The following is a 17,339-nucleotide window of genomic DNA, read 5'->3' as shown; positions in this document are numbered from 1 at the left end:
GTGCGCTAGGAGACGGGCGACGCAGCGCGGCTCCTTCCCTTCGGTCCGAAACCCCTCCGAGCGGGCTGGTGTGTCACGTTTCTCCGCGGCCGCCCTGGCGCCGCCTCTAAATAAAATCGACTTGAAAAAAAAATGGAGCGGAAAAAAAAAAAGGCGAAGCCACGTGGTGACAGCCCCCACCCACCCTGCAGGGGAAGACCCCCGACGCCACCCGGCTCTCGGCCCTCCAAATCGGCCAAATCCAACGACCTTTCTTCTTGCGGGGGAGGGGGTCATTCAACTCACCCCCAGGGTAAAATGGGATGGTGGGTGTGGAGTCCTCAAAGCTCTATTCGCCCCCTCCCCTTTTGCAAAAACCTGGCCCCTAGGGAAACGCCCCGCCCCCACCCCTCCCCCTACCCGGGATGAACTGGGGGAGGGGGTCGAGCTCCAAATTTCTCCGAAGAGTAAAATGTACGATTATTTTTTATTCGTTTTGGGGGGCTGGGTTGCCCACCCCACCCAGTTAACTGCTAGCGACTGACAGGCGGGGGACGGCCGAGATAGACAAAGAGAAGCCGAGGACTCTGGGGTCTTCAGGAGGGGGGTCGCACAAGCCAGTTATTTAAAAAGGCGCCTTTTCCCTAGATATTTAAGTAGGGGTCTCCACGTTTCCCGACCCACCCCCACAAGACTCCCCGTCTCCGGGGGTCTAGGACTGGGGGATCCTGCAAGCATGGCACTGGGAAGCTGGGAGCATTGGGGATCGTGGCTGGGAACGAGTGATCCGTAGGAAATCGTGTTTCTGGAGCCCCACGAAAGAAAGGGTGGCTCACACCGGGAGTCCAGCTGTTAAATAACATTCTGGGGTTCTGGGGGAAACCGCAGCTCCGGCCCGAGATGACCCCAGGAGCGAGGCAGGGTGAGAGAAAAGGTAGAGGGGTGGTCGCTTGGGCTAACACGAGCAAGCCAAAGGGGGAGGTCTTAGGGACGGAGTGACCGGGTGGAGATTCAAATGGTCCCCTTTTCCCTCCCTGATGCGGGGGCAGACAGGTGGAGTCCCCTGCGCCCGCCCCACCCGGGACACCGACAGCAGCTCTTTCAGCTCTGGGTTTGGGTCTCCGAACTTTGTTTGGGGTGCAGGCGGGAGAGGGGCGGAGGGCTGGGGCCAAGCTCGAAGCCCCGCCCACGTCCCCAGGTCAGACCCGCGGGGGGAGGGGGCAATTTCCGCTCCGCGCTGGGGGAAGCGAGGGGCGGGAGCTTAGGGGAGGGGGCGGCGGCCCCTCCCCCGCCCGTTCTTGGGGAGGGTAAAGCGGATCCGCCCTGGTCCCCTCCCTCGGCTTTGACTAACTCGTTCCGGATCCTCAGTCTCCGGGAGCCCGAGGGAAAGACCCGACTGGGCAAGGGGCGACACGTGGGCGGTCGCACCCGGTCTGGGTGGTGGGGGAGGGGGCAGCTCGCCGCGCGCTTCGGAGTCCCGGATACTCAGCGGAGCGCGGGACGCGCGCTGCACGCGCAATCCCGGGATCCCGGGCAGAGCGGCGAGGGTGGCCATCGAGTTTCTAGCGTCGGGGACAGGGATGGCCCCAGGGGGTGACGGAGAGCCCTGCCGGGGGATCCCCAGTGTTCCCTCACCCAGCAAATCGGGAGAAAAGGGGCGTTGGCCCCCAGGAATGCCGGAGTCCCCTGAACTGGGCGGGTGCTGGGTCTTGGATCCGCGGGAGGGAGAATAATTGTTTGGGGCAGGCATGCAGCGAGGACAGGTGAGGAAGGGGGTTACTCTCTCGTTCCCCCGTCCGACCCCATTGTCTCAGTCGCCTGCAGCCCGGGCCGACTCCGTAACACGTGTTGACTACACAGATGTGAATGGCTTGAATTTTTTTATTGTTATTATTTTTCGTTGGTAGGGTCAGTGAGCCAACTCCCACTTCGGCTCACCGCCCTTCTGCCGGGTGATTTTATGCGGCTCAAAAGTCGGGAGTTAAAAGACAACATCCAGCACCTTTGTCCCCCTCCCCATTTTTCCCTGCGCGCTGAAAAGAAAAGGGGCTGGGACGTGGGCGGAGGACTGCTTCCAACTCGGTTTCTCTATCTCCTTCACCACCTTCAGAACCCACCCTCCCAAATCAGCGTTTTGTTCTAGCCAGACACGTGTTTGTAGAATTTTTATTTTTGTGACATTTTTCTCCCCATGAAGCAACAGCGATTAAAATGCTGTAAGCTGTTAGTTGCTGAGTAGAAAAAGAATGTTTTCTGCCCAAGAAGGTGGGAGACATCTGCGTCTCAGCTCCCACACCTCCTCGGACCCTCCCCCTTGGATCTGATTCTTAATATTTAGTCGGCTCTTGACGACAAACATAATTTTAAAATCAACCAAACCAATGAGCTGGAAATGGTGCCTGCCACATAGTAGGCACTCAATAAACACTTTCTGAATGAAAACCAAACTGCATAGCAAAGAGAATTCAGAAAAAATTAGTCCGGGGTGGGGGCAGACAGAGGTGGGAGTTCTTTTAGCCAGAAAGTGCGGGTCTGTTGCCTGGGGACTTTTCCTGGTGGTGTGTGTGAATGGTCTCAAAAAAGCTGTTATGTTCCTTGGCCTTTTTCTAAATAGTAGCTTCTATCTCCTTAAATCGTTTTTTCTGTTGTCCTGGGGAACAAAGAACATGCCCTAGACAGAGCATCATAGTTCCCAGAAACTTTAAGTGCTGTTTCCTTCATTTTGTTTAAATCTTTAGGTGTTGATAAACGCACCTCTCAGATTTTCTCCATCACGGGAAACATCTACTACATTCTTTCTTCCTAAAACAAAAGCAAGTTACACCCCACTCAAAAAATACTCCATCCAGACCTGCAAAATGCAGCCCACTAATTAAAGTTTAAAAAGAAACAATTAAAAAATAATAATTGAATTCAGTTCACTTTTAGATGAACTTTTACATTTAAAACAGTATAATAAAAATTAACCCCAATGTTAGTTGAAACCACTTAGTTTTAAAAATGTATTTAAAATGACAGTAGAGGAGAAAATATAAAGTGACTTCAGCAATCTGCTTAAAAATTCTTTTAAATTATTTAATTAACAATGTAGCAATTATTGGTCAATTGAAACTGATTGATTCTTTTTTTTAATCAGCTGTTCCACTGAATTCTAATCTTCTCCAACACCCCCCCTCCCAACACACACACCAAGGGGCTTCTGTTTGTATAGTTGGAGGCTGTGAAAACTTCAAGAACACAAGAGAAGAGGCAACTGGGGTGAAAGACAGTTCTTGGTCCCCACCTCGGTTTTGCCTCAGAGACCTGGCTATTTTGGGTTGGGATTGGGGACACCAAATGGTGTTCATTGGTGCTTCATCTCTCCCCTCTGGATGAGCCCAGCATTCAAATTAACGTGAAGTAAGGGTGTTTTCTTGTCAAGACTGACATTCCTAAGTTAAGGCAGAAATGAATAGGCTTGGAGTATCAAGCCTGTCCATCTTTTTTTGTTTTTTGTTTTGTTTTGTTTATACTAAAGACAGCTAGCAAACATTGTATTTTCAATTTTTTTTCTACATTACCTTTCTGGAATAGATGAATTTTTAATGCAGAGTTTAATTTAGTTTGTGTAAGAGTCAAAAAATACAGCTGCCAGAAAATTTTTTTCTTTCTTTAATAATGATAATAGTTATTATTATTACTATACTTTTTTTTTTCTCTCTCTCTTATTACTGGGCTCCTCTTCCTCCTGCTCCTTCCTTCATTTTTGCTAAAGAAATATTTGGTCTACTTATGGATTTCAACTTCCCTCTGAGTTCAGAAACACTGAAACTTGATTCTCCATTTTAAAGATAGGATTCTGATCCATTTTCCTCCAATGTGAACATACAAATAAATGCAGATAAAATATATATGACAATAAGGGCTGGGGTTATATCTTACTGTTAGAGTTCTTGCCTAGCATAGGTGAAGCACTGGGTTCGATCCTCAGCACTACATAAAAAGAAGTCAATAAAGGTATTGTGCCCATCTACAACTATAAAAACTTTTTTTGGAAAGAATAAAACAGCTTTTTTAAAAATTGGAAATAGAAGGTTTAAAAAATCAACAATTAAAAAAAAATCAAAATTTCCACTATTGTCATACAAAATTGGTTGTACTCTTAAATGTTTCAGTCATTTGTTCATTTGTAATAGTTTTACATTTTGTCATCTTATTTTTCTATCTTAATTTTTCACTTGCTATTGTACCATAGTACTTTCCAATGCTTCCTCAATTTTTTATAACTCATTTTCATTCACTCCAATAGAGGTAAATCATTAATCACTGTTTTTCGATATGTAAGTTACATTTAAATTTTTCACTTTTATAAATAGTGCAGAACAGTTTTTTTTCCTCTTTTGGATTAATTCCTTTGGTTGAATCTCCAGAATATATATTGCATTTTAATCTAACATTTATCAGTGACTTTTCTATTTAAAAATTTTAACATATTTTATGAAAGAACAAAAATGGAAAGCAGAGGAAAATACATTAAAATAAGATTTTTATTTTATATTTCCTAATGAATAATAATCAATTTTGAAATAAAATTATGGTTGCTATGAAATACAGGAAAAGAAAAATTCACATTTTCTGAAAAACTTCGACTTCAAAGGTTTTGGGGTTTTGTTTGTTTGTTTGGGTTTTATTTTATTTACTTTTGGTTGTTTGCTCGTTTTTTCATTGTTACTACCTTGCAGTGTTTTGTTTCTTCCTGCAATTTGAAGTCTTAGTGTGGTTCTTTTAAATGCCTATAAACTTTGAGAAAGTGTAAATTAGTCCCAGTTTTGAAGCACATGCAGCATTTTCCCCTGTCAAATAAATAAGGATAATTATGTGTTTAGGATGTCTCATAAAATTTGAGAACCATAACTAGAAAAGGAAATATTCCTTCTTCAAATTATCATTTATTCAAAAAGTGTTCAGCATATTTCAAGCCAGAAAAAAAGAAATGTACTAAAGAGATAGAAGACTCAAGGGGAAAATATAACTTTAAAGACAATTGTTTGTTTTATTGTGGGTCACACAGTGTATGTGACAAAACCTCAAGTTTTTTTTGTTTTGGCTCAGGTTTACAATGTAGAAAACTTTAAGGCTGAGAAGGACATGGTTTATTCTGTTAACTTTTTCTAAAATGGGCATTTCCAAATTCATTTTGTGAGTAAATCAGACTACTCCACTTAGCCCCTATTGACAAGTGTAGAATAGTCAAGAACCTTCTTCACACTACACTAACACTGCCTTTTCCATTTTATTTAACTCTAAAATCATTTGGTTAAAAGATAATGAACAATTTTATTTAGTTCTTACTGCACAAAATGTAAAATAGAGGAAAAACTAGACAATTCAAGAAAAGACCAACTTTTTCAAAAATAAAACAAAATATAAGAAGCAAGAAAAGAGAGGGAATCCATACCTAAATATTATTTAAGATGGAAATACTAATAAGATAATTTTGTACTTGAAATTAACGTATGTTCTAAATATTTGAATTGTTAATTCAAAATTAATCAGTTATAACATCAAACTACATTAAATCGAGTTTATCTATACAACATCTGTGCATTTTAAGGCTAAAAGAATTTTTCTAACTGAAAAGAAAATTATTTTTCTTTGTTTTTAAATTTTTTACTCCTGTTAAAATTTATTGATTTTACTCTTGTTTCTAGGATTTCTCCCCACCCCTCAACCCCCAGGCAGCCTAAAATATTTCAGAGTTCTTAAGAAAAAATGTTGCTAAGACTTTTTAGTTTTTATTTTTTAATAAATTTATACAACTATTGTTTCACAAGTATTTCATACCACAAAAAAAATTTTTTTAAAACTTCAGTTGCTTTTCATTACACAAGCCAGTTTTACAAACAAAAGAGAATCAGCCTAATAATAGTTTTGTTGTTGTTGTTGTTTTAAACTGGTTGTTTGACTAAATTTGGATAGAATTCTTAAAGTGATTTCTGGTTTTCATTAGTTAATCTAGAATGAGTTTTGATTCATCCTCCTTTCCCATAAACACTTCAAAATATTTAAGAATTTTTATTTTAACAAATTAATTTCAACTCTGAAATATAACCTGAAAATATTTGCTCAGCACTTACATGATCAATTACTGAATACTTTTTTACGATTTTTCTTTTCTTTTCTAAAACGTGCCTATAAGGTGTGTAGGAAACAAATATTAGAGTTATTTCTAAGTTGCTTTCCAATGAGGTTCCTAATCCCATCTCTTTCCCTTCCTCTTCCTCCCGGCCCCTCCTCTCGCCCCTCCCCTTTCTCTCCCCCCCACCTCCTTTTGTTCCTCCATTTTTCTTCCTGCTCCCGACACTGTCAATTCCTCTCCTCCTCCCCCTTTACCTTTATCCTCTTTTCAATTTTTCTTTTTTCTTTGTTGCTTCTCTTCCCCCTTTTATTATTCTCCTACTCCTCTGTTCCTCAACTCATTTCTCTCCTTTTTTTAATTAATGTTTATCTCCACTTCTATCCTTTTCTTCTCTCTTTCTCCCTCTCCCACTATCACAAACTTGTTACCATTCAGCCTGTTATTTCTGGTGAAGGGGAAGGATACAAAGATGCTTGAATTATTTTATACACCAAATAGAAAACTTGTTGCATTTTTTAAGAGAACCCAGGATTGATTCAGACCCCAGAGCTCCTCCACCCCTGTACTCCCAGCATTTGTTGTCTGAACACTTATTAGACACTTTTACTTCTTTGTATCAGTTTTGTGTGTGTATCTTATGTTCTTTAAAACTAATTTTGTTACAAGTGTTTTCTGTATCAAATCCTTGGGCGCAAAGACTATTGTCTCTCCCAGAGAGTCTAACACAGTGCCACAGAGGTGTCCAATAAAAATATTTTGAATAAGTATCTTTTGATACCATCTGAGAAAACATGACCAGTATGATTAAAGTGCTATTCAGCCTGTTAGTGTCTTAAAAAAAAAGAGTCTTAATGAATAAGATACACCACAGTCATCAGATGAAATATCATTAATGCAGTCACTTGAAAGGTTAATTGGTCCCCATCAAGAATAGCAACCAAGGGACATCTCTGGGCTTGTCACTGCCTAGTTCTGTGACTATGATAATCCTGTATCCAGAGTCAACTGATGAGCATCCTCTTCCTGGTGTCTGATCATATAGTCCGAATTCTCAACTCAGGATTTCAGGTAGTCATTGGCAACTTTCAGAGTTATTTGCTGCACCCCTTTTGCCTTTCTGGACTCTCCTGATGGCACACAACCAAGATGACAATTTCAAGGGGGACATCCACAAACACCTTTTGCTAAGAGCTATCTAAGGGATTTCCTTCTGGGAGAGCAAGTTGCACCCCATTAACCATGTCAAGATTTGTCATTTTGTGTGTCACTCAAAGTCAAATTTTCTCTCCAGACAGTCTTCTTTCTTAATGATTCCCTGGCCCTCTGGTATGGCCAATTGTCCATATTAGATGTTTACTGAATGTTCTAGCTATCAGTACCAGCTGTGAACATTCAGAAGGCAAACCAATATTTATAGTGAAATCAATTAAAACAAAAATGAAACAAGTCATGAAAATAGAGTCGGGTAGGTTTTTTTTATTTTTATTTATTTATTTTTGTGGGGGTTGTTTTTTTTTTTTTTTTTTTTTTTTTTTTTTTTTTTTTTTTTTTTGTCTTTTTTTGAACTGGGGTTCAAAGCCAGGGCTTTGCAAATGGGAGGCAGATGCTTTGCCACTGAGCTACACATCTCAACCCTAGAGTTGGGTTTTTAAAAATGTTTCTGATATTTATTACTACTAAGAACATAGTGAAATAAAACATTCTAAATAGCTGTGTGGGAGAAAAAAATGGTTTTAAATTTTTGGTGCATGAAGAATGATTTGAGGGTGGTTACTGAGGATTGAATTTCAGGGGCACTCAGTCACTGAGCCACATCCCCAGCCTTATTTCATATTTTGTTTAGAGACAGGGTCTCACTAAGTTGCTTAGCTCCTTGCTTGTGCTGAGGCTGACTTCAAACTCGTGATTCTTCTGCCTCAGCCTCCGATGCTGCTGGGATGACAGGCATGTGCAACCGTTCCCTGTGAAAGGATGAGTTTAAAACAAGAACCTTGAAAATGTCACAGTTTAACTTAGAATTTGCACTGCTGAGCAACTTTCCTACCAAAAATTCTGTTTTAAGAAAATATTCACCCTTTTAGAGCAATGAAATTCTGCTACCTGCTACAACATGCATGAATCTTGAAAATGTTATGCTAAATAAAGTAGGGTAGACCCAAAGGGAAAATATCAAATTGTTCTTAATGGGTATAGAATTTCAACTAGGGATAATGAAAAAGTTTATGAGATGAACAGTACAATGTTTGCACAATAAAGTGAATGTGCTTAATGCTACTGAATTTTACACTTAAAGATTAAATTGTAAAAATTTTGTGCATATTTTATGATGATTTTTTTAAAAAAGAATTAGCTTCAAAATCTAAAAAAAATGAACGAAGATATATTATTAATTGTCAAGAAAAAATTATTAATTATATAAATGCTCAAAAATGGGGTAGTATTCAAGTAACTTCTATTATAGTCTCTTGATGAAATGAAATATTATGTTCAAAAAGATTTAGAAACCCTTAAAGAAAAGATGATCAAGAGTACAGCACAGAATCGAGTATTTGTGCTCATATATTTCTGTTGATTGGAAACTTTTTTAATTACATGAGCATAAAAGACTAGAAAGAAATTACTCTACGGAAACTCTTGCACAGTAGCCTGGAGACATACAAGAATATTCATAGCAGCATTGTTTATAACAAAACTAGAAATCACAGAAATGTCCATCAATAGGAAAAGGTAGAAATAAAACCTGGTAATGACCTTCAGCAACATACACTAACATGGTGAATCTCACAATGTTGATCAAAAAACCAACAACAACTAAAACTGAAAAATGTACACATTAATGTTGTGTTTATATAAGTTAAAAAATACACAAAACTAAACCACATATTATATAGGGATACATCCAGAAGAGAGAAAACATTAAAGAAAACAAAGGGAATGATAAATGCAAAATTCCAGATTATGTTTAATTCTGGAAAGGTACCATACACACAGAGCTGATTACAGAGGGGCACACTGGGCACCTTAAAGATACTGACTGTTCTAGTTTTTTAATCTGAGTGGTAGATCTACAAGTTCCGACTTTATTATTCTTGAAATCATACAGGTAAATTTTATATTTATCTTTGTTAAGTATCAATATTTCATATCAAAAACTGAAATAACAAGAATTTGGAGAGAAACTGTTACCAGTGATTCTTTTTGACTTTGAGAATATTAGTGCTTTCTCTGTGTGTGTTTCTGTTTCTCTCTCCTCCACTTCTATTTTCCAAGATTTCCAGACTAAGTCTATTATGTTTTTAAAACAAACTATTAAAATAGCAAATGAATACCCAAGTGAAACATCCCAGAGTACCTGTTGAAGCCCAGTAAGGAATAGTTTGGGATCATCTGCTGCCCCAAGGTTTGATTCCACCAGAATTCTTCTGTTAGTATCCATGGTGGAGGGTTAGTGGCAATTCACCCTGATCAATCACAAACATGGCTTGTCTTTAGCTAAAGGTCTGATTAAATATACGTGTATTCATAATAAATTGAGATGGTATGTGCTGAAACTCAGGACCAGCATGATAAACAACAGGGAGCAAGCCTGCAGATTCACATGTACTCAGTCTGCCTTGGATCCTGCAGACTCCTTGCTGTTTTCAATTCCCAAGTGGGATCATTTCATTTGCATTCATTGAACTCCTCTAAGAGTGAAACCCATCTCCCTCATCAGTCCAAGAGTTTCTTGGTGTGGGAACATGTCTTATAAAACACTGGAAACCACAGGGCAGCATCCATGTTGCTTCCTTTCTCTAAGTGAGTGGTTTCCATTATTTTCACCAGCTATGACCTCCTTAATTATCATTCCATGAGCCTAGTGGGTTTTTTGTTTGTTTGTTTGTTTGTTTGTTTGTTTTTTAGTCGTCGATGAACACAATACCTTTTTTTTTTTAAATTATTATTGTTATGCAGTGCTGAGGATCCAACTTAGTGCCTCACATGTGCCAGGCAAGCACTCAACCTCTGAGCCACAACCCCAGCTCAAGCCCAGCGTTTTGAAAAAGGTTACATAGCAAAAAGTTACATCAATCCAAGTAATAAAAAAAGTTTTCTTACATTGGTGGCCAACCTTTCCCTGGTGGTCTAGTGGCTGGGATTCAACCTTTCATATTGAATAGCCATGCAGAAATTCTGCTCTACACAAGTGGTAAGCGTTTCCACTAATTCCACCAAAAGCAAAGAGACTTGGCATTGGAATTTGCCCACACAGCCTTGCCTGGATCAGATGTCCCGTTTGTGTTAGATGTCCTACAGATAAACCAGTGCACCCTCCTTTCTTTCTTCAGAGAGCCCAATCTCAGGACTAGGGTTTGAGAAATATGACCCAGGACCAGTTTCCAGAGTTTTAGAACTTTCAGAGGAGAGGAAAGAAAAGACAAGACAGAGAACATTTCAAAACATGGCTTGTATCATTGTTCCTACTTTATAGGTCTACTCTGCTTCAGATCAGTGGCAAGAGCAGGATTTTAACCCGGGTGTGCCTGGAGCCCAAGTCTTTATTCTTGCCTTTATACCAGTGCTTTGCAGTCTTCAAAGCATTTAAAGTCCCAGTACACCCCACATCTGTATCACAACTTATGTTATACAAAGCTATAAAAACAATTCAAGCCAGATGCGGTAGCACATGCCTATAATCCCAATGATTTGTGAGGCTGAGGCAGGAGGATCGCAAGTTCAGAACCAATTGTAGCAATTTAGTGAGACCCTAAGCAACTTAGCAAGACTCAGTCTCAAATTAAAACATAAAAAGGGCTGGGGATGGGGCTTAATGGTCCAGCACCCCTGGATTCAAACCACAAAAGAAAAAAATAAATTAGAATTGCTATCATGACAGAGAAAGAATGAAGTACTGATTAAAGAAGAATTAAAGAGACATAAAAATGAATTGTAATACATGATCCTAGAATGGATCAAATGATGGAAGGGAATTCTCTAAAGGACATTACTAGGATAATAGAAAAAATTAGATTATGGACTCTATATCAGTGTTACATTTCTTGAATTGGATATGTGTACTTACTGTGTAACATAAGTGAATACATAAGTGAATATCCTTGTTCTCTGAAAATATACATTAATGTATTAAGTAGTAAAGAAACATTATACTATCTACTCTCAAACGTTTAGAGTAGTCTACCTGGGCAGATAGATGAATGACAAAACAAAAATGGCAAAATTTTAAAAGTTGGTCTGGGTAGAAGATGGGTTGGAGTTCTCTGTATTATTTTTTCAATTTCCCTATACATTTGAAATTGTTTCAAAATTAAGAATCTCCAGGAGACTGGGAATGTGGCTCAATGGTAGAGTACATGTGAGACACTGGGTTTGATCCTCAGCACCACATAAAAATAAAAAATAAAATAAAGGTATTGTGTTCATCTACAACTAAAAATATTTTTGAACAAGAAGAAGAAGAATCTTTAAGAAGGATGGGCACGGTGTCACATGCCTGTAATCTCAACAGCTCAGAAGGCTAAGGCAGGAGGATTGCAAGTTTGAGACCAGCCTGAGCAATTTAACAAGGTCCTAAGCAACTTACTGAGACCTGTCTTAAATAAATAAAAGGGCTAGGGATGTGGCTCAGTGGTTCAGCACCCTTGGGTTCAATCCCCAAAACACACACACACACAAAAAAAGGTGGGGGGAGAATCTTTAGGTAACAGGGCAAATTGGTATGTACCTGTAACCCCAACTACTCAGGAGGCTGAGGAACAAGGATATCTTGAGCCAAGGAGTTCGGAGTCAGCCTGGGAAACATAGCCAAGACCTAGTTTCTTACCAAAAAAATTCTTGAGCTAGGGCATGGTGGGATCTGTAATCCCAGTGACTGGGGAGGCTGAGATAGGAGGATCCCAAATGTGAGGCCAGCCTGGGCAACTCAGTTTGTATCAAATTAAAAAAAAAATAATAAAAAAGGTAGGCTCGCGATATAGCAAAGCACCCCTGGGTTCAATTCCTAGTAACACTAAATCTTCCTTCTAGTATACACAGTTAGGTCGGTCTCCAAAGCCCTTTCTGCCAAAATAAACTTCCATAACCTTCTAGGTCCCAGGTACTGGGCTAAATTAGCCTGGTTTCCAGATTTCATTTCATATCATTTAATAAGGAAACCCAGCACAGTGGCAGAATCCCAGCAACTCGAGAGGCTGAGGCAGGAGGATCATAATTTCAAAGCCAATCTGGGCAATTTAGCAAAACTTTGCCTCAAAATAAGAGGGAAATCAGGACTGGGGATGTAGCTCAGGGGTAAAGCACTCCTGGGTTTGATTCCCAGTACCTTTTTAATGGGGAGGGGAGATGTTTCTGCCAACACTTTCAGGGTACCCTCAAGTAAACAAGACATTAACTTGATACTTATCTGTAAAAAAAGGCAGGACAGGTTTTGTTTTATTTTGTACTAGGGATTGAACTTGGGATGCTCAACCACTAAGCTTTGTAAATTTTTTGAGTCAGGCTCTTGCTTCATTGCCGGAGGTGTCCTCAAACTTTGCAATCCTCTTGCTTAAAAGCACCCCACTCTACCCTGCCCCAGTAGCTGGGATTACAGCCATGCACCAACCAGGCTGGGTGAGGAAGGGTAAATTTTGGTGTTCCTTTCAACTTAGGGACAAATTAAAACTCAGAGTATTCAGGGCTTTGCCCAAAATCAAACTTAACTTTAGAAGCAGGGGAAGGTGGAGCTGGGACTTGAATCCTCCAAATCTTCTCTCCGTGCCCCACCAAGATGTTCCCTAATATAGTTAAGAAGGGGCTTGTTTTCTGGAGTTGCAGATGTTCCTACCCATTGCAGGAGGGGGATGTTCCACTAGAGAGTTTGGGAACTGCTCCAACCTCCAGGCTCCTGCAAACACATCCCTTCCCTCAGTTCCCTGGGATGTGTTCTCACCAGGGGACAGAGGGGCTCAGAATCCCTCTCTCCCTGGGAGCTTCAGTCCTTTGGTCTTTTGTCCTAAACGGATAAGGTGGCCCCCAATGATCTCTGCCTCTTGGTATTCACACCTGTGTGCACCCCCTTCTCTCCAACAGGGTTCCTGGAAGTGAGGACCTGGTGGCCACAGGTCCTAACTCTTCACTTCATTTCTCCTCCCAGGGATTAGGCAGCAAATGCTAAAGTTCGAGCTATTTCCCTGACAAACAAAAGACTTTGAAAACAGCAAAAGGGATTGGGAGAAGATCTGGGAGGGGATTTCTAAACTGAGTGCTTTAGCAAATGGCCAGGAAAGACTTGAAGACCAACCTGGAAAGTATCTCTCTTGACCTAAGTGGTGTTGGGGGATGGTATGGTCAAAAATGTCTGGGACTGTGACCGTGGTGTAACTGGGAAGAAAAGCAGGAGGTAGTCCTTCTAGGAATCAGCACCACCAATGACTCCTGCCCTGTCACTTCTTGTCTGCTGGCCTGCAGGAGGTAAAAGAGGGATCAGAGAGGGAAGTTGACATTCTGAGTCAGTCAGTGAGTTTGAAGACCAAAAGAACTTCAAAAGTAGCGTCCACGGCAGGGGAGCCTGAGGCCGGCACTCTGAGTCAGGCTGGTCTGGCTTCGAGCTGGGCCTGGAATGTCTGCAGTGGCCTTGTAGGGGAGATGGTGGTAGTGAGTCACTACTGGGAACTGGAAGAGTCAGCAAACACCAAATGTTCTTCTGCTCTTTCAGGGGCTCCATCTCATCACCCATGAAGGGCTATGTGTCAGTCAGATTTTAATCACTGTGACAAAGTAACTTTGAGAAAAATCAACCAAAGAAGAAAAGAGCCAGGCATGGTGGTGAGATCCTGTTTCACAAAAAAAAGACAAGTCTGGGGATGTAGCTCAGTGGTAGAGAGCCCCTAGGTTCAATCTCAAGCACTGCTAATTTTATTTTATTTTATTTATTTATTTATTTATTTTGCAGTGCTGGGGATCGAACCCAGGGCCCTGTGCTTGTAAGGCAAGCACCTTACCAACTGAGCTATCTCCCCAGCCCTGCTAATTTTAAAGAAAAGGAAAAAACTTCTATTTTGGCTCATATTTTCAGAGGATTAAGTTCATGGTCACTTGGCCCTCTCATTTTGGGTCAGTGGTGAGACAGGGAGCTTGTGGCAGAACAGAGCTGCTCTCCTTATCACAGCCAGGAAGCAGAGAGTTAAGAGAGGAAGGGGCCAGAGACAAGATAAACCTTTCCAAGGCATGTCCCCAAGACCTACTTCCTTCAATGAGGTTCCACCTCCCCAGAGTCAGTTCAGTTATGAACCCATCAATAGTCTCTTCTATTAATGGGATCCGAGCCATCCAGTCACTTCCCAAAAGCCCCACCTCTGAACCTTGCTGCCCTGGAAACCAAGCGTTCAGCACAGGAGCCCTGGGGGGATATTCCAGACCCAAGTTGTAACAGGCCAGGAGGCAGGAGCCTGGGTTCCCTGGCCCATCACTTCTTCCTTATCTTGCCTTGTGAACACACCTGACTTCCATGTCACCATGCCCACCCCTATACATTCCCTCCACCTATCTGAGTTTAAGGCCAGTTGGGATGTCTCGGTGCCTCCCATCCCATGTCCTCTCTGATCCTCAGTTCCTGGAAATTCTCTGTAGTGGAACAGGGGGAGGGATGACTCTGCTCCCTTCTGAGTTTCCCCATCCCCAGCCCACCCCGAAACTGCATAGGACTCTGCACATCAGGCCTTGTTCTTTACGATGTGGTCAGGTTGGCTGAACTGCCAGTTGGATTTATTGAACTATTTTGATCAAGTCCAGCAGGCCCTGGGTTGGTGGTGTAGTGCAGTGGTAGATGGCATGCTTAGCATTCTTCAGGCCCTGGGTTTGATCCAAATCACTGCAAAAAAAATAAATACCTAGCTCAAACAACCAAATAATAACAAACCAAATAAAAAGTCCAGCAGGTCCTACCAATACCCAGAAACTTCCCAAGGTCATCTTTTCCATTTTCCTGCCTCTCTAGTTGCTGTGGTGATGGAGGTCAGGTGTGCTATCCGCACATTGGGGTCTGGGGAGAGTAGTTGGCTTTTTCTTTGATCTGTGCCTGTGTCCCTCCCCATGTTGATCTCCAGGAGTGTGGCGCTTACAGGATTGAACAGGTACTCTGGGCTTGGTGGCCCTCACTATATCCCCGGCCCTGGCCACCCTGCACCTCCCACAGCCCAGGATACATCCTTTCTTGTCTATCCACTTGGGGAACAAGGGTCAAAGATCAAAGCGAAACTGGGAGACGGAAGTGGAAGGGGGTGGGATGGGGACTTAAGGCAAATGACCTTAAAAGTAGCCCACCCCAAAAACACCCAGAGAGAGGTGGGACTCACAGGCACTAGAACTCACAGTAGAGCCTTTCCTGACTCTGGTTTGGCACCAGACTTGGGGGTTCCAGGGAACAATGTCCTCTTTCTTGGATACCCTATGCCTTCAGGTAGGAGTGCCCAGGTTTTGACACATCCTTCTGAGCCCATTAACTGTTGCTCAGCAGAAAGCAATATCCCAGCGACCCCATTCCCTCTGGAGGTTGAATCTGAATTCATGTCTAATATCTGCCCATTGGTAGCTGGGAGATGGAATTTAAGGAGCTTGCTCTGGGAGAAGTTTTTGTAGATGATGAGCAATAAGTGAGTGGGCAGGTTAGGTTTCCAGGAGGCAGAGGTGGGCAACCTTCCTAGTCCAGGGACCTCTCATCCCACACACTTAACTTCATGCTAGATCTACTCCCAGGCCAGCACGTCCACCTGGGAAGCGAAGTGACCTTTATCAGCCCTGGGGCTAATAGGCAGAACATGAGCACAACTGTTTCTGGTTCCAGAGACTCAGGTTGAGTGCACAGGGGGAAGGAACCCAGGAAGGATGCCTTAGGGGTTTGCCAAAAATGCAGTCCACACCCTGCCCCCTTCAAAACCCAGAGTTCCTGGAGGCAGAGCCTCCTGCTAAGCATGTGGAGGAAAAGCAAAGAAAGCACTCCAAGGACACATGACACAACCTCTGGCTCTTGTTGCTCTTCTAAGAGAGCCTGATCAGAAACAAGATGCCCCTGCCCCGGAGAGCCCAGTATGACAGAGGGCACAGTGTGACCTCAGAGGGCCCCATGCTGATGGAGGAGGCAGCATGACACACTTCTCTCACATAGAAGAGTAAGGCATCGAGGAGGGGGCTTGTGTCTCACGAACCTTTACAGATAGAATGGTAGTTGCCCCACCTTCCTCCAAGTTCCCAAGTCGTAACTATATCTCAGTCTAAGCTGGGCACGATAGCACGCGCCTGTCATCCCAGTGGCTTGGGAGGCTGAGGCAGGAGGATTGCAAGTTCAAAGCTAGCCTCAGCAACTTAGCAAGACCCTATCATAAAATAAAATACAAAACTGGCTGGGAATGTGTCCCAGTGGTTAAGTTCCTCCAGGTTCAATCCCTGGTACCCCCTCCACCCCCGCCCCCCCAAATATATATCTCATTCTATCCTGCCTCTAAGCAGCCATGACTGGGAAACTTCAATAACATTCTCCAGGCCTTTCCCCAGCCTGCTCAGACACCCCCTAGAATGTAGGGTGTTCAATGACTAGAGCCTCTTCTCTTACCCCAAAAGTAGCCTATTGCTTTCTAGAAGTGCCCCCACACTTCTAGTGCCCACCATACCCAAATCTGCCCTCACCAAGCTAACCCTCCAATGGAGCTACCCATTCAGGAAGTAGGGCACAGAAGAATAGTGAACCCTGTAACCAGAGGGGAGGAGGGAGAAGAGAAAATAGGGTATTTAGGGTACCCTGCGCGTTGGGTGGCCCCAGATAGAGCTGGAGATATCCAAATGTTAATCACCAATTAGCACAGTCCAGGTAGAAGGGCAATGTCATTATGTGTAAAATGGACTTAATGTAGCGGGAGCTGTGGCTTAATTTCTTGAGATAAGATGCTTTTAGGCTAATCAGCGGGTCTATGATGCCTGGATATAAAGGAGCCAAGGCAGACTTTCTTGAGGCAGGCTCCAACTGGCCAGCAGGTAGGAGGAAGGGATCCCATCCTGCCCTTCTTCTGGAAGAGCCGGAAAGGAAGTCAGGTAAGAGAGAGCGGCTGGGCTAGGGAGGGAAGGGATGACCTGAGAGGAGGTGAACTCTGGCTATCTGAGATGCTGGGCTCCCAGTCATCTCACTCTCCCCTGAGAAACAGGAAGTCACCTCCTATGGTTTCTAAGGAAGGTCGGGTCTTGCAGCCCACACCTCTTCAGGTCTAGCTTTGGT

Source organism: Sciurus vulgaris (assembly GCF_902686455.1).
Source record: "Sciurus vulgaris genome assembly, chromosome: 3".
NCBI lineage: Eukaryota > Metazoa > Chordata > Mammalia > Rodentia > Sciuridae > Sciurus > Sciurus vulgaris.
This window is presented reverse-complemented; position numbering follows the sequence as displayed.